A 23,273-nucleotide genomic window follows, 5' to 3' on the forward strand; every position below is an offset into this window, starting at 1 on the left:
TGGTTGCAAACTCCATGTTTGCCTGCAATTTCTTGATAGCCCATCAATTAGTGTGACTGACAAGGTTTCTTTTGTGTCTTTGTCCCCATTATGTTTACCTGTCAGGTTTGTTTCTCTGTATAATTTGTTTATGGCTTCCTCCTTTTCCTTAGTATCTACATTTGACAAGGTCCTTGATTAGATAATCTTGCTAAACCCAACATTCCCACATTATCAGTCAGCATGACTGACCACGTTCGTTCTCATCACTGCCTCCCTTATGGTTTGTTGGTCTGGTTTGTGTCTCTTGATGTTCTTGTTTGTTGCTTCCTCATTTTCTTATTATCCTTTTTTGCATTGAAAATGTCCTTGACCAGCTACCCTTAAAGGAGCAGATACCCCCCTTCCACATACCCTTACACTATAGAAATCAGTTGTGTCTATAGAAGCAGGCAGTATCACTTTTTTTTTCACTTCATGTTTTTATTCCCATGCTGTCTTTACTGCATTCCTACTCTTTTGCTACCAGGATCTTTCCAGGGGGCAACAACTAAGTTGGCAGACGAAATCTGGGGCCAACTTAGTGCTTAGATCAGCTGCTCTACTAAGCTTGTTCTAGGTCTAGCCACATCATGTAGGGGCAGGCCCTGTTCCAGCCACTGCATTCCCTTCACAGCCATGGCAGGCATCTCCTTGCTGCAGTCAGGACTGCTGCTTTCCCGGAGCTATGTCCACTGAAACTTCCAGAACTTCGTCTCTTCAGAAATGATCTCTTTTCACTTCCTCGCTGACCTGTTGTGCCCCTCTCTTTGTATATGGTCTAACTGCTTTTGTAACCTGGTGCTGGCACTGCGGTGCCTGCATGGGCATTCCCACAACTGCAAGCATGTCCTAGCAATGGGTGCTTCTCTGCTAAAGAAAGCCTGGCCTCTTCTGGCCTCCCTATTACAGCATCTCTGCAGTAACAGGTTTTCAGTGTAGTGCCTGAAGGCTCAGCTTTCCTTACAACGCTACTAGCAAGAACACACTTCAAAGCATTGCACCCTAAAAGACCTGCTGCTTTCCATGGGTTCTCCATGAGCTCAGGGTGACAGGCGCAGTGTCCTAGCACTCCCTGGGAATGGAGAATGGAAACTGATTTGTACCATCTTCAGTTAAACACCTTAGGCTGGATCTAGCAGCACACCTGAATGTATTTCATACCATTCACAATGTCTCATGATTCCTCAGAGCACTTTTCACGGCCACAGACACCTAAAAATGAGGGATAATAGGCAGTGGCTCTATCTGGCTAGGTCCACTTCCCTCCCTGATCAACATGGCCAGTGTGGAGTCACCCCATGGCCCCAGAGAACTGCAACTCTAGACCTGGACAGAGGGGGCAGAGTTGGACTGCAACACCATTCGCTCTTCTGAGCAGCATTGCCAACTTTGGGTCCTGCACAGAAGAAGGGATCCAGGAACATGGTTTCACTTTTACCTGGGAAAAGGCTCTCTGGGGAGCAGGGGTGTCAGTAAAGAAGAACAAGGGAGCACCAGTGTGTGAGAGAGGAATAAATTATTTTTTAGTGTGCAGAGGTGTAGCCCACCCTGCCAGGGTAGGGGGTTTATGTTGCAAGATACTTCCCGTTTGTAAGCTGGAAGGGACAGCTGGTCCTCCCCGATAATCACAGGACAGTCTGTGAACACACGGGGTATGATGTTTTACAAAATGGCAGCCTCCGGGAGCAAAAAGAGGTGGATTAACAGATCACGTGGCTGGGAACAAGGGCAACATTTTGGGAAAAAGTGGGAAATGTGACTGCCAGTAGTGGTGGGAAATCTGCCAGAAGTTGGGGACGTGGCACCAGTCACTTCTTGTCTTGGATAAAAGTTGTTCCTATATTACTGGTGATGTTGTGGTGGCTCTGTGATACAGACTGCTTGATGAGGAAGAAGAAATACAGGAAGCCTCCTTCAAGACACTGCAGGAGCAGTGGTGTCCAGGCCATCTCTGGCTGTTTGTGTGAGCTAGTGACTGTGTGTCTCTAACGACGAGACTACAGTGGGGTTTCTACTGGGGGACCAGGGGATCCCCATCAGCTCACAGTCTGTGGGTGCTTTTGTGTCTCCAAGAACAAGATCACCGTGGGGTAGCCTATGGTGGAGCAGGGGAGTCTCCGCCAGCTCTGGGTGTGTGGGTGCCTTTGTGTCTCTAAGGGTGAGAGCAATTGGGATGCACTGCTGGGGAACCAGGTGGGTCCCAGGGACCCCTGGCTGTTTCTGTGTGGAAGTGGTTGTGTTTCTCTAAGAGTGAGACTACAAGGAATTTGATTATTTGGGACAAGGGGACGCTCCATCAACTCTGGGTGTCTGAGTTTCCCTGCAAGCCTTTCTGTGTGTCTCAGAGGCCACCAACTTCCCATCCCAGAGGCCTCTGACAGCCTTTCTGTTTGCCCCAGGAGCCTCTGATGCTCTTCCATGAAGCCCTAGGCCTCCAAGAGCCTGTCTGTGTGCCCCAGAGGCTTCCAAGTGCCTTTCTGCTCAACCAAGGGGCCCCTGAGAGCCATGGGTAAGCACCCCCTGGGTTTTGGGCCCCTAGGGTTATGGGCCCCTAGGTTTCATACTTCCTAGGTCTGGGAACTCCTAGGGTTTGGGGATCCAAGGGCTAGCACCCCGAAGGGTTATGGGCACCTAGAATACAGGCCCTTAAGGTTAGTACCTCTTAGGTTTATAGGCCTGTAGGATTATGGGCCCTTAGGGTCCCATAGGGTCCCACAGGCACATAAGGTTACTGGCCCCTGGGGTTTTGGGCCAGTCCTTAAAGTTATGGGCCCTTGGGTTAGCCCCCACTACTTTTACTGCCCCAAAGGCTTATGGGCCTTGTCGTGGTTTAACCCCAACCGGCAGCTAAGCACCACGCAGCCACTCGCTCACTCCCCCCCCACCCCTGGGATGGGGGAGAGAATCAGGAAAAAAACCTCGTGAGTTGAGATAAAGGCAGTTTAATAGGACAGAAAGGAATGAAAAAACAATGATAATGATAATAATAATATGACAATAGTAATACTAAAAGAATTAAACTATACAAAGCAAGTAGTGCACAATCCAATTGCTCACCACTCATTGACCGATGCCCAGTTAGTTCCCGAGCCGCGATCCCCCCTCCCAGCAGCTCCCCCAGTTTATATACTGGGCATGATGTCATATGGTATGGAATAGCTCTTTGGCCAGTTTGGGTCAGCTGTCCTGGCTGTGTCCCCTCCCAACTTCTTGTGCCCCTCCAGCCTTCTTGCTGGCTGGGCATGAGAAGCTGAAAAATCCTTGACTTAGTATAAACACTACTTAGCAACAACTAAAAACATCCGTGTGTTATCAACATTCTTTTCCTACTAAATCCAAAACACAGCACTATACCAGCTACTAGGAAGAAAATTGACTCTGTCCTAGCTGAAACCAGGACAGGCCTCTAGGGTAATGGGTCCCTAGCACTATGGGCCCCACAGTTTTATGGGCCCCTACTGTTAGCGCCCAATAGGGTTATCGGCCCATCAGTTTATGTGTTGCTAGGTTTAGCTTCCTATTTGTTTAGCAACCCCCAGGGTTTTGGGCTCCTAGGTTTAGTGATCCTAGGGTTATAGGCCCCTACAATTAGCAACCCCTAGGGTTTTGGGCCCTTGGGTTACCAACCCCTAGGTTTATGGGCCCTAACAATTAGCACCCCTCCAAGCTTAGCATTCCCTGAAGTTCTGGGTCCTAACAATTATGGGCACGAATGGTTAGCCATCCCTGTAGTTATGGGCCCCAAGAAGTATGGGCCCCTAGAGTTATGGCCCCCAAAGTTTTTGGGTCCCTATGGTTATCAACCACCATCGTTATGGTCTCCTATATTTATGGCCTCCTAGCATTTTGGTCTTCTAAGGTTAAGTCTAATGGCCAATATGCCCCTGGGGTTATGGGCCCCTAGGATTTTGGATCTCTAGGGTAAGGCACTCCCAATGTTTGCAACCCCTAGATTATTGTCCCCCAGGGTTTGCTCCCCATAGGGTTATGGGCACCTAGGCACAGTGACCAATAGGTTATGGGTCCCCTACAGCTAGCGAGCCCTGGAGTCACAATCCCCTAGGCTTATGGGCCCCTAAGGTTAGCAACCCCTTGGATTGTGGTCCCCTAGGGTTATAGGCCCCTAAGTGTTATGGGTCCCTAGGCTTAGTGCCTCAAAGGTTACGGGTTTCAAGGGTGGTGGGCGATTTGGCTTAGCAATGCCTCAGGTTATGAGTCACTATGGTTATGGGTCCCAGTGTTATAAGCCTCTAGGTTTAGCACACCCCAGGGTTAGTGCTAAGGGTTATCGGTCCCTAGAGTTACGGGCAACTAGGTTTAGTGGTGCCTTGGGTTATAAGCCCCTTCGGTTACAGGATTAAGAATCACTAGAGATTTGGGCTCCTATTGTTATGAACTGCAGTGGCTATGGGTCTCTACATGTCCTGGTTTGACCCTAGCCAGCAGCTAAGCACCATGCAGCCACTCCCTCACTCCCCCGCCCCATTCCCAGTGGGATGGGGAGGAGAATCGGGAAAAAAAGGTAAAACTCATGGGTTGAGATAAGAACGGTTTAATAACTAAAGTAAAATATAATACTAACAATAATAATAATGAAGTTTAATAATAATAATAATTGTAATGAAAAGGAATATAACAAAAAAAAGAAGAGGGAAAAAAGAAAAAGGGGAAAAAAACCCCAGTGATGCACAATGCAATTGCTCACCAGAATTGGTGAGCAATTTTTGTCCAAAACCAAAACATTTAGCGGCCCCTAGTGTTATAACCCCATGGGGTTAGCAATCAGTAGGGTTATGTGTCCCAACGGGTAACACCCCTTAGGATAATTGTACACTAGGGTTATGGGCATCTAGGGAAGGCGGCCAATAGCCTATGGGCCTCGAGGGTTAGTCACACCTATGGTTAGTGCTCCCCACAGTTATGGGCCAAAATGTTAACAAGCCCCAGGACTAGTGTGCCCTAGGATTATGAGCACCTAGACATAACTGTCCCTTGGGTTATGGGCTCCTAGGTTTAATTCCCCCAGGGCTACAGGCCCCTAGAGTAAGTGCCCCTTGGGTTATGGGCACTTACGGGTACTGGCCCCTAGGATAATGGACCCCTAGGGTTATAGGCCCCTAGGGCTTTTTGACACCTAGGTTTAGCACCTCCTACATCTAGCAATCCCTAGGGTTTTGGGCCCGTAGAGTTTGCGACCCTTAGAGTGAGAAGCCTCTAGGGTTAGTGTTCCCAAGGGTTATTGGCCCCTAGGATTATGTGCCCCTAGGCTTAGCCACCCCTAGTGTGTTGGGCCCCTACAGTTCTTGTCCTCCTAGGGTTTTGGGCCTCTAGATTTAGCAACCGCTAGGTTTATGGGCCCCTCAGGTTAGTGGCTGGTAGGATTAGCGCCCTCAAGAGTTATGGGTCCCTGGGGTTATCGATCATATGGTTATGGCCACCTAGGGCTAGTGTCCCCTTGGGTCATGACCCATTGGGTTATGGATGCCTAGTGTTAGCAACCCACAGGCTTATGGGCCCCTGGGGTTAGTGACCTCTAGGGTTATGGGCCCCTGGGTAAAGTGACCCCCAGCAAAAGCGCCTCCCTGGGTTATGCGTGCCTAGCATTATGGGCTCCTAAATTTAACATCTCCAAGGGTTATGGACCCTAGGTCTGTAGACATAGGTCTATGGACCCAGGTCTATGGACCCCTATGGTAAGAGTCCCTTAGGATTTACACCTTCTAGGCTTACGGGTCTCTAGGTTTAATGACCTCTAGGGTTATTGGCCTGTAGGTTTAGATGCCATTATGGTTATGGTCCCCTTGGATTAGCCTCCACACTGTGGTAAATGTCCCTGGTGTTATGGGCCCCTAGGGGTATGGTCCCCATAAAGTTATCGATCCGAAGGGGTAGCAAGCCTTAGAGTTATGGCCCTCTGGGGTTATGTGTCCCTAGGGTTCTTGACTCCGAAGCTTAGTGCCCCTAGTGTTAGCACCCCCAGGGCTAAGGGCCTTTAGGGTTATGATTCCCTCTGGTTACCAGCCCCTGGGTTACAGAGCTCCAAGGGTTATGGGTCCCTACGGTCATGGGCTGCTAGGGTTAGCAACCCTAGAATTAGTGACCCCTGGAGTTATTGGCCATTAGAATTAGTGCTCCTAAGGGTTAGCCCCCGCTAAGGTTGTCAGTCCCTTGGGTTTGCGACAGCTATGTGTAATGCTTCTAGGGTTCATGGCCACCAGGTTTACAGGCCCCTATTGTTTTTGGCCCCTCAGGTCAGCATCCCATAGGGTTAGCACCCCCTAGTTATAAAAGGGGGTTATAAAAGCGGCTATCAGGGCTCATAGGATTATATGCACTAAGATAAGCAATAGCTTATCAACCCACAGGATTACAGGCAAGATCATGTATGAGACACCTAGGGTTAGTGACCCCAGGGTTAGTGACCCCTAGGATTATGGCTCCTCAGAGTTATGGGCACTTAGGGTTAGCAGTCCCTAGGGTTTATGGGCCCCTGGGGTTATGGATCCCAAGGATTAGTGGCTTCTAAGGTCAGGAGCTCCTAGAGTTGGCACCCCCTAGTGCTACAGACCCCTATGGTATTTACCCCCTAGGGTTTGGGCCTCCAGTGTTACAGGCCCCTATGATAATGGGCCCCTAGGCTTAGCAACCCTTAGGGTTATGGGCTCCTACAACTGTCAACCCATAAGTTTATGGGTCTGGGAGGTAACCACCCCCTAGGGTCAGTTTCCAGTAAGGTTAAGTGCTCCTAGGGTTAGAGAACTGTAGGTTTATGGCGCCAATGGCTTAGTGCCTGCTAAAACTAGTGCCCCTGAGGGTCATGGATGCCTAGGGTTAGTGATTCCTAGGATTATGGCCACCTAGCGATATAGGTCCCCAAGGGCTGTTGGCCCCTAGGGTTTGCACCTCGTAGATTTATGGGCCACTTCAGCTATGGGCCCCCAAGGTTAGTACCCTCTTGGATTAGCAACCCTTAGCGTTAGCAACTCTTAGCATTGGTAACCCTTAGGTTTATGTGCCCTGGTGGATAGGACCTCCTTGGGCTATGGGTCCCTATGATTATAGGCCCTTAGGGTAATCTACCCTTAAGTTTATGGACCTCGAGGTTCAGTCCACCCTTAGGTTATGGGTCTGTAGCGTTATGGTCCACTAGAGTTTTCATTCCCTAGCGTTAGCACACCCTGGGCTTATGAGCCCCTAGAATTATAGCCCTTCAGGGTTAGAAACCCCTAGGGCTATGGACCCATAGTGTTATTGGCCCCTAGGATTAGTACCCCTTGGGGTTATAGGTTGCTAGGGTAATGGACCCTCAGGGTTAGTGTCCCCTATGTTTATCAGTCTTATGGGCAAAATGTTAGCAATCCCTCGGATTAGTTTCTCTAGGGTTATGGGCACCTAGAGTTATCTTTCGTTTGGGTTATGGGCCTCTAGGGTTATGATTGCCTAGTGTTAGCTACTTAGCGCCCCACTAAGTATTATTGGCCTCTAGGGTACTGGGGCCCTTGGGTTATGGGTAGCTAGGACTATGGGCCTGTAGGGCAGCACTTCCTAGGGTTAGCATCCCCCTAGAAATATGGATCTCCAGCATTAGTAAGCACTATGATAATGGGCCTCAAGGGTTACAGATCCCTAGTGTTCACAACCCGTAAGTTTATGGGACCCTAGGCTTACAGGTGTGCAAATCCTAGGGTTATGGACTACTAGGGTAATGGGCCCCTAGGGATGTGCACCCCTGTGGTTTGTCACCCCTTGGGTAAAGGGTCCCTAGGGTCAGTGCTGCTGTCGTGGTTTAACCCCAGCCAGCAACTAAGTACCACGCAGCCGCTTGCTCACTCTTCCTCCTTCCCAGTGGGATGGAGAGGAGAATCGAAAAAAAGTAAAACTCGTGGGTTGAGATAAGAACGGTTTAATAACTAAAGTAAAACAAAATCTAATACTAACAATAATAATAATAATAAAAATATAATAATAATAATAATAATAATAGTAATGAAAAGGAATATAACAAAAAAAGAAAAGAAAAAAAAAGAAATAAAACCCAAGAAAAAAACAGTGATGCACAATGCAATTGCTCACCACCAGCTGACTGATGCCCCAGCAGCGATCTGCCCCTCCCGGCCAGCTCCAGCCTGTTTATATACTGGGCGTGATGTTCCATGGTATAGAATATCCCTTTGGCTAGTTCAGGTCAGCTGTCCTGGCTGTGCTCCCTCCCAGCTTCTTGTGCACCTGCTTGCTGGAAGGGCATGGGAAACTGAAAATTCTTTAACTTAGTATAAGCGCTACTTAGCAACAACTAAAACATCAGTGTGTTATCAACAGTATTCTCACACTAAATCCAAAACACAGCACTGTACTAGGCACTAAGAAGAAAATTAACTCTATCCCAGCTGAAACCAGGACAGCTGCCTAGGGTTATTGGCCCCTAGGTTTAGCAGTAAGAGTCCTAGTAACACCTAGGTTCATGGGACATTCAGGTTGTCTCCCATTAGGACAAATTTATGGGCCCATAGAATTAGTGTCCCCCAGGGTTATTGCTCCCTGGGTTATTTATCCCTAGGGTTACCACCCCATAGGGTTATTGCAACCTTGGGTTAGCTCTGTCTCGTGTCATAGGAACCTAGGGCTATTGGCCCCTAAGATTAGCACTACAGAGACATAATGACCCCTAGGCTTATGGGGTCATAGATTTACAAGCCCCTAGGGTTACGGGCCCCTTGGGTTAGCCCCACCCGCCAGGGTTAACACCCCCTAAGGCTATGGGCCTCCAGGGCTAGTGAAGCCTAGGTTTAGCAATCCTTAGTATTAGAACCTATTAGGTTGATGGGCTCCTTGGTTTATGGGTCCCTACAGTTAGTGAACCCTAGGGGTTAGTGACCTTAGGTTATAAACCCCAAGGGGTAGCACCCTCTAGGCTTATGGACCGATAGGGTTATGGGCCCCTAAGGTTAGCACCAGGTATGCTAACTACCCCTACAGTACTGGGCCTACAGGGTTATATGTCCTTATGATTATGCACCCCTAGGTTTAGCTGTTCCCTAGGGTAAGTATGCCCCAGGGTTATGGGGCCATAGTGTTAGCACCCCCTAGGGTAATGGGTTTCAAGGTTTAATGATACCTCAGGTTAGTGGCCCCTAAGTTTAAGTGCCCCTGTTACCAAAGACTTAGACAATTTGATGAAGGGCCCCTTTGTGTAAACTTTGTACAGATAGAGCAAGCAGGCTTGCATACCAGAGATGAGCAAGTCTGCGTACCAAGGACAAGTAGGCCTACATACCAAAGATTAGCAAGTAACAATATGTGATAAAAGGGCAAGATGTTCGTCAATATCGGTATTGTACCCCCTGGCTCTGCTGACCGAATTACAAAATGAGCCAAACCCGGAGAAGTCCTTCGTAACTAGGGGAAAGGTAAAAGCGGCAGGGGGAAGCACGACCACCGACTCAATTCAAGACTGAAGAAACTTGCCCCCCCACACCCGTAAGGAGCATGTGTGCTAATCTACATCGCAAGCAGAGTCAATTTAAATATGACTGACCAGTAATGAATGAAATATTTATCACTAGCCAATGAGTGTAAACTTAGGTGTGTTTTTACTAATTGTTACTAATTAGATAACTGGATAAAAACCCTGTAATTTTTGTATGCGGCCTGCACGTTAGGTGGAGTGATCCCCTGTGCATCCAGCGCTGCAATAAAGAGAATGCCTGCTTCTTAATGCTACATTGGTGTTAAGAGGTTTATTCCCAATTTTGGTGACACCCCTAGGTGTAGGAATTGATTCACGGACTCTGGTGCGGGTAAAACCAAAGACCTTTATTGTTTACAAGTTCGTGCTTATATAGATTCATTAGCTGTCCACGCGCTCAGGCTTGTTCCTTGATTAGTTAATACTTCCTGTTCACGCGCCACAGCTAAACTTCTGATTGGTGCTGTCGAGCAAGACACACGTCTTCTGGCTTCGGTCTCATATCTGTGTTCCAAATTATTTCAGTCTTCAGCTTCTTTTCTGTGCACCTGCTTTATCACTTATTTACTCCCTCATTCTATGTCTTTCAAGGCTATGTTTAATTGTTCAAGGTCGCTCGCAACACTCCCTGCGAATCCCACAATTCCCCCTTTTTGTTTTTCTATCTAAAATGCAGTGTTTACCATCCTCTGCAGGGCCCTTTGCAGACAGGATAGCAAACACGGAATAATGAGCAGGAGGCCACAAATAGCACACAATAAAATTAGCCCAATCTTTATCAAACCCTTAAGCCAACCACTAATTCCCCAGTCACTAAAAAGACTTTCTATCCAACCCCATCCATCATCAACTTGCAGCTTTTTAACTCCCTCTTTCAATTGTTGAATGCTATGGTGAATAGATTCCGAGTGATCGGAGAGATTCATACAACACCTACTGTCAAGCTCTTCACACCCGTGCCCTTGTGCTAAAAGCAAAAAACCAATTGCTGCGCGATTTTGCAAGGTTGCATGTCTTACTGAATCAACATCTAAAAGCAAAGTACTCAAGGTCTGAGAAGTAGCATTAGTCTGCACCCCAACTTATTTAGTGTGGCTAAGGCCTGCGAGGCTGACACCCCTGGCGCAGCTATAGAAGCCATAATAATGTTTTCACTGTTCCAAAATTCCACATCATCCCTGCACTCTGCCTTGAAGGCATGGGTCGATCGCTTGGAGCGCCAGTGATTAAAAATTATTGATGTATTTGGTGTTAGCAAAGTGAGCCTCCCCAAACTGCAAGGCCCTCCTTTTATATGAGATGGTATCCCTCCCCATGTGCGATCGCCACAGATAAAAAAGATCCCTGAGGGAAGTGCCAGAGGCGCGTTGCTAGATTTGGAAATATTCGGGCTAGTATAGTTGCACCAGGCTGTATTATTTCTATATATGGACAGAGACGAGTTAATATTTTGCGCCGTCGTTTGATTGCACCCTGAATAATTAAAATACAAACAGCTGTCCATTTTAACTGAACCCAGGAGTTCAAGTTCCTGCGGCTCCTGTGGTAATTGGGGTAAATGAGCACTCCACCCGTCCCAGTTGTCGACACAGGCGTTGAAACTGGAGCACAAATGCTGGGACTGGGTAGTGTTGGGCCAGGCATCTGCCGGGACTCCGACAAGACATGTTGAAAAAGGGTTCCCTGGAGATGCAATAGACAGGCAAATCAAATCTTGTCCTGTTAGATTCGCTAACATGACCCACACATTCGTCTTTGGTTGTGGTGGCACCCATATTGCTTGTATACACCCAATCAAACTTAAAAAGGTCGTTATCCTCTCCATTTTATATACCGGTCTGTATAACAACAAAAATAACGGATTGAATAGATCTCACGTATACTATTGATTCTCTTACAACGAATACACAATGGTGCTAAAGTATGATTCAGATAAATGTGCTGATTACCATTAAAATAAATCAAATACTTTCTACAAAAATATACAAAATGCAGTAATATATCCACAGCAGCGCTTACAGACTAGACATATTGACACCTGCAACCTAGCGAGGCCTGATACACCACTCCTTACTGTCCCAAGCAAATAATTTCTCATCAAAACAGTTTGCGCTGTCACTCAAAATGTCTTCTGATGTCTCAGCAGGCCCTTCAGGGTCTTTTGCGGTTGTCTGTTGTTTTCCTGGCGCCTGCAGCTTTGTGAGCGCTGGCTGTACACACCGAGCTGGAACCCAGTGGGGCCCATGATCTGTCAAAACACAAGCATACCCTCTTCCCCATGTTATTAATGTAAATGGACCTTCCCATTTACCATTTAGTAGGGATTTCACCATGACAGGTACATTTTTATCTCGTAATGTTTGCTGTGATGCTTCCCCTAAAGAGTGAAGATGGCAGAGCATCGCTGGTGTCTCAGTATGAGGGGTAAAGGACAGATGATTCAACACATATATTGCTTTTGCTAAGCGTGTTTGCGGGGAGTCTCCAACAGTTCCCCCTTTTTGTTTTAACAACATGGTTTTGAGCACACGGTGTGTGCGCTCAGTGATGGCTTGCCCAGTAGGAGAGTGTGGGATACCAGTGAGGTGTTGCACTCCCCAGCGCTGAAAAAAACTTTGAGTGGGCTGGCTGATATAGCCAGGACCATTATCCGTTTTTATCTGTCGGGGGATGCCTAGAACCGCGAAGGCACCCTGAAAGTGGGTTTGGATGTGGCGGCTGATTTCTCCAGTGGCGGCAGAAGTCCATATCGCATGGGAAAAGGTGTCCACGGAGACATGGACATACTTTAAACGACCAAATTCGGTAACATGTGTGACATCTGTCTGCCATAGTTGTAGCGCCTGTAAACCCCGCGGATTAATAGCAGGTGGGGGACCACTGGCAAATTGTTGACAATCTGGACATGCCTGTACAATCGTATGGGCATCGGAGAGGGTCAAATGGAACTGCTTGCGCAGGACCCGTGCACTTTGGTGAAAAAAAGAATGCGACATGCGTGCCTGCTGAAACATATCGGGTACGGGAGCAGCCCATACCGGCGTTGTCAGTCGGTCTGCTCTTTCATTACCTTCAGCCAAGAACCCTGGGAGATGTGTGTGGCTGCGGATATGGACAATATGATACGGTTCTGTTCTGTGATTAATATAATACAATAATAGTTTAAACATTTCAAATAATTTTTGATTCGAGATATGTTTAATGTAGGCGCGCTCAATGCGTTGAACCACTCCTACCACATACTGTGAATCTGATACAATATTAAGAGGCTCAGGCCACCTTTTGAAGGCTTGTATGACTACATGCAATTCCATGATTTGTGGCGAGCCCTGCATATAATATACTTCTTGCTGCCACTGGCCATTCTGTCTCCAAACTAACGCGGCCTTTCCTGTCTTCCCTGATCCGTCTGTAAAAACTGTAACACCATGCACTGGTTGAGGTTGGATAAGTGGCCTATCCACTATACCAACTTCCTGTAGGAGGGAAAATAGCTTGTGAGGCGGCAAATGCACTACAAGTTTGCCTGGATATCCTTCCAGAGCTATCTGTAACGACACATTATGCTGTAAACACCAGTCCAAATATTCCTGTGTCAAGGGTATGCTGATGATTGCGGGCTCACTTCCTGCTAATTCACATATGCGCGTCCTACACCGTTGTATCAACAGAGCGATCAACTCAATTCTGCTGGTGATGGTTTTCTTCAGCTGGTAAGGTAGGAAAACCCACTCCAGAATGACTAAAGGGTCTGCAAGGGTGGCAACCCATTGTCCAACGAGGGCGACAGGTTGTTGAGGTTGGTTACAGAGATACAAGCAGATGTCATGTTGTTCAACTAGACGGTGACTTTGTCTCCTTGTGAGCAAAACGTTAATGTTGTCAATCACCTTTCTGGCCTCTGGCGTTAACTGCCGAGGAGAAGTAATCAGTGAGTCGCTTCGCAATAAATCAAACAATGGCGCTAGCACTTGATTATCGATCCCTATGACTGTTCGTATCCAGTTAATTTTTCCTAACAATTTCTGCAAGTCATTAAGTGTCGAAATATTTGTTTGAAGTTGCACTGCCTGTGGCTGGATGGTACGCTCCGTAATTTTCCACCCTAAATACTTCCACGGTACTAGTTGCACCTTTTTTTCTGCTGTCTGTAAACCATATTTGTTCAAGCTGTTGATGACTTCCTGTATTGTCGAGGTTAAGTTTTCGGTGGGCTTTCCAGCTAATAAAATATCATCCATATAATGATAGCACACTAACTGCGGGTACTGCTGTCGAATTGGCGTCAGTGCAGTGGCAACATATTGCTGGCAAATGGTGGGTGAATTTTTCATTCCCTGTGGCAGTACTGTCCAATGATATCTTTGCATAGGTTCCTCACAGTTCTCCGTGGGTACTGAAAAGGCAAATCTAGATGTATCTTCCACTGCTAAGGGTATGGTAAAAAAAACCCAATCCTTTAAATCGATGATAATAATATTCCAATTCGTGGGGATCATTGCGGGAGATGGCATACTCGGTTGCAGTGAACCCATGTCTTCGATTACTGCATTGATTCGTCACAGATCATGTAGCAGACGCCAGTTCCCATTTTTCTTTTTAATGACAAACACTGGGGTGTTCCATGGGCTAGTCGTCGGACATTCACTGCTGCCGCAAAGGCCCCCAGCAAGGGCTTCAGTTTGGTGCGAGATAGAGCCAACTCTGTTGCAGACCTCGATCATCTGTATTATACCGGCCCCTTGTGGTAGGGTTTGTAATACTCATTTACAGTCTACATTAGCGTTTTCAACCGCTAGCTTAAGTAATAGGGCTTCCTTTGCCTCGGCGTTATCAATCTGCTTATCGAAAGTGTCTCTCAAGCGATCAATAAATTGCATGTAAGGCTCGCTTGTTTGTTGCATAATACGGGTAAATTTTTTTTTTTTTTTTTTCCTGGTGAATGATTTTTCTGCTTTCCCTGTCTCTGGTACTTTAACCATGGCTTGATAAGCTAATCGGGCAGTCAAACGTAAAATCGCGGGGTCAAGTCGTGCCTGTAATCGCGGATCGTCTAACGGCGGCTGCTCTAGCAGCTGGGGTAAGCCTGCTCCATGTAATGGATCATTCGGCTGCTTTTCTAAATTTGCAAGTGCTTCCTGGGCACACAGATCCTGCCACCGTTGTGCAAATAACAGTTTCTGTGTTGGTGTTAAAATCATGGTAGCTAATTGGCATATATCATAAGGAGTAAGTAATTGTCCTGTAAAAACATTTTCTAACAGACTCTGCGAAAAGTGGGCAGAAAGTCCATAGCTCACAACGGTTTTTTGCAACTCCTTGATTAAGTCCCAATGGAATGGTTGCCACTCATTTGGTCCTCGATCCCGCACCAAGACAGGAAAGGACCAACTCACTGCGTCAAGGTCGTCTGTCTTAATCACCTCCTCCCTTAGCCTTGCCCACCGATCTTTAGGATCAAAGTCCATGCCGTCCGATGTCGTCTCTTTCGGCAGGGCAGAAGGGATGGCTACAGGTGCTGGTGTAAAACCAGGCAATTGTCCAGATGCATCCACAAGCTTACACTGCTCACCCTCCGGAGTTACTGAGGCAGCCTGTAAATCTTGGGATTTAGGTCTGACAGTGGAAGCAGTTTTTTCTCTCCCTACACTCGCTGTCGTTTCTTCGGGGGGGGTCTGGGGAGCTATAGCACTCGTGGCGGCAGCGGCAGCTTTTTTATCTGCCTTAATCTGCCATAAATTATCTGTCACTACATGCCAAGTGGTCATAAATTGAGCTGCCGTAAGGTCACCTTCTGAGGCTGCTTCCCAGATTAGCGTGCCGGCTTTCTCCCAATTATCTACATCAAATACTTCATGCAACTGTGTGTGGGCTCCATGCGCTTTAAGCCACATTAACAACATTTTCATAGTCTGTTCCTCATATTTGATTCCCCGCTTAGCTAACAATTGCAATAACAGCCGTAAAATGGACGCTTCTTCTACAGACATGTGCGCCCCCATTTTAAAAAAAAGTAAAATGCTCCAGTTGCTCACCTTTATTTGGTGATTGAGACCCGGGTCATTCAGCTCCTCCGCTGAGGTATTCATCCAACTGGAGTCCCTACCGACGTACGTTCCACGCCTTAGTCTTGCCCCACGTTGGGCGCCATTTGTAGGAATTGATTCATGGACTCTGGTGTGGGTAAAACCAAAGACCTTTATTGTTTACAAGTTTGTGCTTATATAGATTCATTAGCTGTCCACGCGCTCAGGCTTGTTCCTTGATTAGTTAATACTTCCTGTTCACGCGCCACGGCTAAACTTCTGATTGGTGCTGTCGAGCAAGACACACGTCTTCTGGCTTCGGTCTCATATCTGTGTTCCAAATTATTTCAGTCTTCAGCTTCGTTTCTGTGCACCTGCTTTATCACTTATTTACTCCCTCATTCTATGTCTTTCAAGGCTATGTTTAATTGTTCAAGGTCGCTTGCAACTCTCGCTGCGAATCCCACACCTAGGGTTAGCAAATCCTAGGTTTATGGGACCTTCAAGTTGTCTCCCATTATGACAAAGTTATGGGCACCTAGGGTTAGTGATGCCTAGGGTTAGTGCCCTCCAGGTTTTTGGTCACCGAAGTTAATCCCTCCACCTTGATTTATGGGCCTCTAGGGTTAGGGGTGCCTATTTTTAGTGACCCTTAGGCTTATGGGCCCCTAAGGCTTGTAACCCTTTATGGTTATGGTTCTCTAGAGTTAACAACTCTTGGGTTGTGGGCCTGTACAGTTATTGTCCCCTAGGATTATGTGGTCGTAGGGTTATTGGCCCCTTGGGTTAGCATCCCCTAGGGTTATGGGCCTCTAGAGTAATAGGCTCCTATGGTTAGCACCATATAGGGCTAACAACTTGAGGGTTATGGGAGCATAGTGTTATATGCCTCTAAGGTTATGGGACCCTTGAATTATACGTCCCCTAGGTTTACACCTCCTAGGTTTATGGGCCCCTAGGGCTAGTGTTTTGTAGGATTATGGGCCCCTATGGTTACAGGACCTAGAGTTAGTGACCCCTACAAGTATGAGCCCCTAATGTTAATGGCCCCTACAGTTATGAATCCTAGTGTTAGGTTTATCAACCACTGGGGTTATAGTTCCCTATGATTAGCAAACTCTAGAGTTATGGATCCCTATGGTTACTGGACAGTAAGGTCATGAGCCCCCAGGATAGTGACACCTAAGGTTAGCACCCTGTAGGGTTTTGGGCCCCCTTGGGTTTTATGCCCCTAGGGTTGTGGGCCCTTGGTTTAGCAATTCCAAGTTTTTTGGGCCCCAAGGGTTATCTGCCCCTAGGATTAGTGATCCCTATGGTTATGGGCCCATAGGTTTAGGGACTGGTAGGGTTATTGGTTCCTAAGTTTAGCACCCCCTAGGCTTCTGGACTCCTTGGGTAAGTGTCCTCTAAGGTTATGGTCCACTAGGGTTAGCACCCCCTAGGCTTACTGCACCTTATATACGACCCGTAGGGTTATGGGCCCCTAGATTTACCAAGCCGTTGGATAAGCAACCATTGGGGTAATGAGCCAGTGGAACAATGGGCTCTGAATGTTAGTGACTGCTTCTGTTAGCACCTTTTTGGGGTATGGGCCCTCAGGGTCAGCGAGACCAGAGCCTCCAGGTGCCTTTGCTTTTCATACCAGGGCCTCCAAGTGCCCTTCTGTTCAACCCAAGGGCCCTGGATGTCTTTCTGTGCATCCCATGCTCCTCTGATTGCCTTTTCATGCACCCCAAGGTCTACAAGTGCCTTTCTATTCATACCAAAGGCTTCTGAGTGCATTTCGGTGTACCCCAGGGGCCTCCAAGTGCCTTTCTGTGTGCCCAAGGGGCCTCAGACTATGTTTCTGTGTAGCCCAGTCACCTCTGGGTGGCGTTCTGTGTAGCTCAGACATCTCTGAATGCCTTTCTGTGTTGCCTAGGGGTCTCTGAGACATTCTGTGAGGCTGAGGAGACTCTCAGCACTTTTCTGTCTGACCTAGGGCTTTCCAACTGCCTTTTTGTGTGCCCCATGGACCATCAAGGGCTTTTTTTTTCAAATCAAGGACCTCCAAGTGCTTTCCTGTGCACCTCAGAGGCCTCCAGGTGCCCATAGACCCCAGGAGCCTCAAAGGAGCTAAGGTCCCTAACCTTATGGTCCTATAACCCTTGCAGTGCCATAACCCTAAGTGCTGCTAACCAGAGGGACTCATACCCTGGAGGGCCATAACCCTAAGATTTGCATCAATAACTTAGGGGACATCGATAACCCTAGGGGCCCATAACACCTGGGGGTGCTTACCCTAGGGGGAGGCTAACCCAAGGGGACCATAACTGTAGGAGCACATAACCATACAGGCCAATAACCCTAGGGGTCATTAAGCCAACATGGTGCTAACCCTAGGGGACACTAATCATGAGGGTCGATAGGCCTAGGCATCATAATCCTTTGTGGCATTAACCATAGGGGCCCATAACCCTAGAGGCTGCTAAATCCAAGGGTCCATAAGAATGCAAGGAGGGGATGCTGTTGTGTGGCAGAGAAGTGACATGGAGTCACCTGGGCCGAAGGTGCTGAGCCAGAGCATGGCAGGGGCTGCTCCTCTGCACAACGACGCTAGTAGGGGTGACATGGGGGTGTCCTGACGTGCCATCCTGGTAGGAGAAGGAGGCCAAGCTGCTCAGGACCACAACTGCTTTGGGGCTGCCATGTCTTCCTCCTGGCATGAGCACGCTGAAGAGCAGCACCTCCTTGCTTTGCTAGGTGCATTGTCCTGCTCTCCTTGACAAACAGGCCTCCCTGGGTCCCATACTGCCTGTCTTCTCAATGTGGTTTTCTTCAGTCCTCCAGGCTGAGAGGGTCTTCCTCCACTGTGGCAAAGCGCTCTTCCTCCTCCTGAAGGAGCAGCTTCCCAAAGAGCTGTCTCTCACTGACCCTCATCATGGCATCCCGGGGCACTTCCCAGAGAAGGTTGCCCTTTTCCTTGCTCAGATGGACCTTAGCCTGACAGTTGGGCACAGGACAATGCCCCTTTCACACTGCCCTGGGACATTGTGGCTGTGTTGCTGGAGGGCAACACCATGACATGGAGACCTGGGGCCCCACCATAGCCCCCCCGCCATCCCTCTGCCCAGCATCAGTGTGAGGAGGAAGGTCTTTGGGGTGCTGGCCCCGATGCAGTCCCTGTGTCCAGGGGACTGGGGGAACTGTCCCTGCCCTTGGTGGCCATGTATTGGGCACAGCTGGGAAAGCCTGCTGGGCTCCCTGCCCTGTGACCATGTGTTCCAGGGTCCCTCCATCACCACAGAATAGGCAAGAGTCAGGTCACAGCCTTCCAGTTGGGAAGTGGATTCTCCTGCTGCCCTACATGCAGTCAGGTGGCAGAGCAGACCTGGGGCAGTGTCAGGAGCAGGGCACTGGCGACCATTGGGAGAGGTGGGGCTGGAGTGGGGGAAAATCTGGTTTTGGGCACCAGACCATGGCCCTTGGCATGTGTGTGGGACTGTCTGTCTCCACTCTCCCCACACCCCACCTGACAGCATCAATTCCAGGGTCCTGGCCTGCCTTGTCAGGTACAGGACAGCCTGAGGCCCAAGAAATAAGGGATGTCTCTTCTAAAGACATGTTCATGGTAAGCACCAACCCTGGAAGGTGACATGGTGGTTACAGTGGCTCTCAGCAGCAATACCATGAACTGAGATTGCCACTGCCAGGCCTTGAGACATGTGGCTTGAATCCCATGTGCCTAGGATTTTCCAAAAGGTACCTAAAGCACAGCTCTTCCACAGATTGATAAGCACAGGATTACTGACTGACAAGTTTGGATCAAGTTTGCTGAAGACCATGAGCTCCTGTAGTAAGGGGATGTGCAGATATGTGCAGCTGCCTGTGTGGATTAGAACACAAGGACACTGGACCCATGGCAATCTAACAGCTGTGCAGGTGACCACAGCTCCAGAAGCTGTTGTCCCAATACACTTGGGAATACATGGATGAGGAGGTTCACCTGGCTGATGGAGAAAGCCTTTGTGAATCCCACCACTTTGTTGGTTTTTTTGTTTGATAGTGTCAGTCACAGGAAGGAGCAGTGAGCGAGGCCTTGTAAGTGCAAGAGCCTGTATACTTGGTGGAGCTTGATTCTGTAGGGATATTCCAGTTTCCACAGGCTCTTGAGCAGTTTTGGGAATTGTAGGGCTAGGCACGGTTTACTGCAGTCAGCCTCTGCACTAAGCCTAGTGGCTAGCTCCCCTCCCAGCTCTGCAGCAGTGTTCTGAGGTCTTGGCTGTACACCAAGATGCTTCTCTTCTTGTGTCCATGTTGTCTTGTGCAGCAGCTGTTTGCAAAACACTCCAACAGCTGGACAAGCACCTTCATATTTACCACAGGACGCACAATGTACAAAAGCAAGGCCAAGAAAGACTTCTGATCTGGACATAATTGCACCAAGCACTGTCTGTGAGGAGGACTTTTCACAGTTCATAGGTTAGTTGTGATTCTGAATAAATGCGTGAGTTGCTCCAACAGAAGGAAATCATCATATCTCCTCCCCGAGAGGGCAGTTCCACATTGTTTGGAGGTTCGAGCTGCAGCAAAACTGTACCAGCCCAGGTATGAGTGTATTTGAAGCCAGCTTCAAGATCAAACAGATGTGCCTCACAGCCTTCTTAGTTTAAAAGGTATGTGAGCTTTAGCTTTCTTGGGTTTAGATTCCATACCTTTCTATTTTATTGAAATCATTGTTTTAACCTTGTGGGTTTAGAGTGGGAAACTGAACCACAGATTCCCATTTTCTAGACAGTTGTTATGTAATTAGTGCTAAACCTTAGTGCACTGCTTGTATTGCGTTTCAGCAACTATCACTTTTGGGAGCCAACAATATGCTTACCCAGACCAAGGGCCTTAAAGAGAATATTACTCTCATCTGAAAAGAGCTGTTACTCGGAAAAAAAACCAAAAAAACCCCCAACACAACCCTGAACAAGACTAGCTCAATAAAACCCCCCAAAAAACAAACCCAGGTAAGAGGAAGTGCACTTGTTGATTGATAGCAATAAAAACAATGTTCTGATTACTTTCATTTTCCTGGGGCTGGGTTAGTCGGGTTCCAGCTTCAGGAGATAAAGTCCATAGTTGAGCAATACTGGCAAAAAGAAGCTTTTTTTTCCCCCTGTGAACAGGCCATTGATGATCGCATCACAATCCTGATGATCTAAAGTTTCCATTTTCATAGAATCATACAATCATACAATCAAAGATTCATAGAATCTTAGAATGGTTTGGGTTGGAAGGGTCTGTCAAAGATAATCTAGTTCCACCCCACTGCCATGAGCAGGACATATTTCACTAGATCAAGTTTTTCAAAGCCCCATCCAACCTGACCTTGAATGCTTCCAATGATGAGGCATCCACAAATTCTCTGGGCAACCTGTTCCAGTGTCTCATCACCCTCATCGTAAAACATTTCTTCCTTATGGCCAATCTAAATCTACCCTCTTTCAGTTTAAAACCATTGCCCCTTGTCTTGTCACTACAGGCCCTGGTAAAAAAATTTTCTCCATCTTTCTTACAAGCCTCCTTTAAGTATTAAAATACCGCAGTAAGGTGTCCCTGGTGCCTTCTCTTCTCCAGTCTGAACAACCCCAACTCTCTCAGCCTTTCTTCATAGAAGAGGTGTTCCAGCCCTCTGACCATTTTTGTGGCCTCCTCTGGATCCCCTCTAACAGGTACACATCTTTCTTATGCTGGGGACCCCAGAGCTGGATGCAGTGCTCCAGGCAGAGTCTCACAAGAGCAGAGAGAATCACCTCCCTCGACCTGCTGTCCCTGCTTCTGTTTATGCAGCCCAGCATACAATTGGCTTTTTCGCCTGCAAGTGCACATGGCCGGCTCATGTCCAATTTTTCACCCACCAGTATCCCCAAGTCCTTTTCCGCTGGTCTGCTCTCAATCCTTTCATCCCCCAGTCTGTATTGATTCTGGGGATTGCCCCAACACAGGCACAGGACCTTGCACATAGTCGTGTTGAACTTGTTCACATGGGCCCGCTTCTCAAGCCCGTCAAGGTCCCTTCAGCTTGGTGTTATCTGCAATCTGCACCATTCAGTTTGGTGTCATCTACAAACTTGCTGAGGGTGCATTCAATTACACTATGTCAATGATGAAGATATTAAATACTATCATCACTTGGACATTGAGCCATTGACTGTAACTCTTTGGACGCAGCCATCCAGCCAGTTCCTTATCCATCTAACAGTCCATCCACCAAACTCATATCTCCTCAATTTAGCAGCCAGAACATTGTGGGGGACCGTATCTTTGTCCAAACCTTCAAAATTTCCACTGGAAAGATTTGGATTAGGCTAACTCAGCATCCTGTAAACAGAGATAAAAAATAGCAAACTCAGAGGCAAAACTTCAAAACAAAGCTCTGCTTCCTCCTTCCCTTCTCTGCCACACCTTGCGATCATACCACTGTTTGGAAAGAGCTAGAACAATTATTATTCTACCAAGGATGGGAAGGTGGTAAAGGATGTGGGCAAAACAGTGGTGTGCTTTGGAAAATTCAGCAAAACTGCTTCTCTTACCCACACCAGATGAAGGTATGCCTCTGAAGAAACATGCCAAACCGATGCCATGTCTGTTTTGATATGGAATTAACATGACTGGGGTGGCTGCCTGCAAACAGGTAAAACCACAGCATTCCAGGACGAAGGCTCATAGTTGAGATCAGCAGGATACGCTGCAGTTCTGTGCTTATGACCTAAGGATCACTGGGGCTGGTCATGGCCCCTGGTGTGCAGAGGAGTAAAGCAAATGCAGAGAAAACCTGCCTGCCCTTTTCTTTCCAACATAGATGATGAGGAACTTGGGTGCAGGAAATTTTAGATAACTGCTAGAGAGATGAGATGGAGAAGGTGTCAGGGAGTGGAGCCAAGGGTGTGGAAGAATACAAGTGGAATCATTGCCCTGGAATAGCTGAGGACAGCTTTAGAGGAGAGGGAATACTACAAATTGGTACTGGCCCATGATGCCTTCCAACAGGGTCCAGCAGGATCCACTGATAACCCCATGGTATGCTCCAGCATAGCCCAAGAGAAATGAGTTCCCTACTATCCCTTGTGTTGGATGTTGTTTTGCAGAGAGTTAAGGCAAACTTTCTATGAGGGCCAGTGCCAGAGAAGCCCTGGGCTGGATGTTTACACTGACCAGCTCAGGTATGGACTTTCCTCATTTCTTCTGTTCTCTCAGGCGTTCTCCAAAATGCCAAACAGCATCATCAGGGAGGAGTATGTGAAGTCAGGACTGCTGAAGATGCACAAGCATGTTGCTGGCTGTAGCTGCAGTCTCACTTGTCTCCATTTGTTTTCTGGTGTTGAATGATAGGTGAGTGAGGGACAGGGTGGAGGAACTGTGTCCCCTCAGTCCTGGGAAGGAAGTGGGAACACAGAGGGTCGCTCCAGGAGGCCTCCAGGGGAGGAATCAATAGGGTAGGAGTGGAAATATCTCAGGGTGGGAGTGGTTGCTGGCAGGGCCATGAGATGGACAAGGGGAGACACTGGGGATACGGGATTGCTGGGGTGGAGTGATGGAGGGAAGCTGTGTGAGGACATGGTATTCTGGCTCAGTTTAATCCTTTGGGTTTTTTTGCAGACCTGACATCAAGATTCCAGAAGCAGAAATATGTCAAGGACTGTTGAGCAACGTAACACAACCTCAGAAGTGAGAGCCACGGCCACAAGTGTGCTGGGCAGTGGCAGAGAGGCAACTGGCTAAACTGGGTC

This window comes from Gymnogyps californianus, chromosome 11 (genome assembly GCF_018139145.2).
Source record: "Gymnogyps californianus isolate 813 chromosome 11, ASM1813914v2, whole genome shotgun sequence".
NCBI classification, from domain to species: Eukaryota; Metazoa; Chordata; class Aves; order Accipitriformes; family Cathartidae; genus Gymnogyps; species Gymnogyps californianus.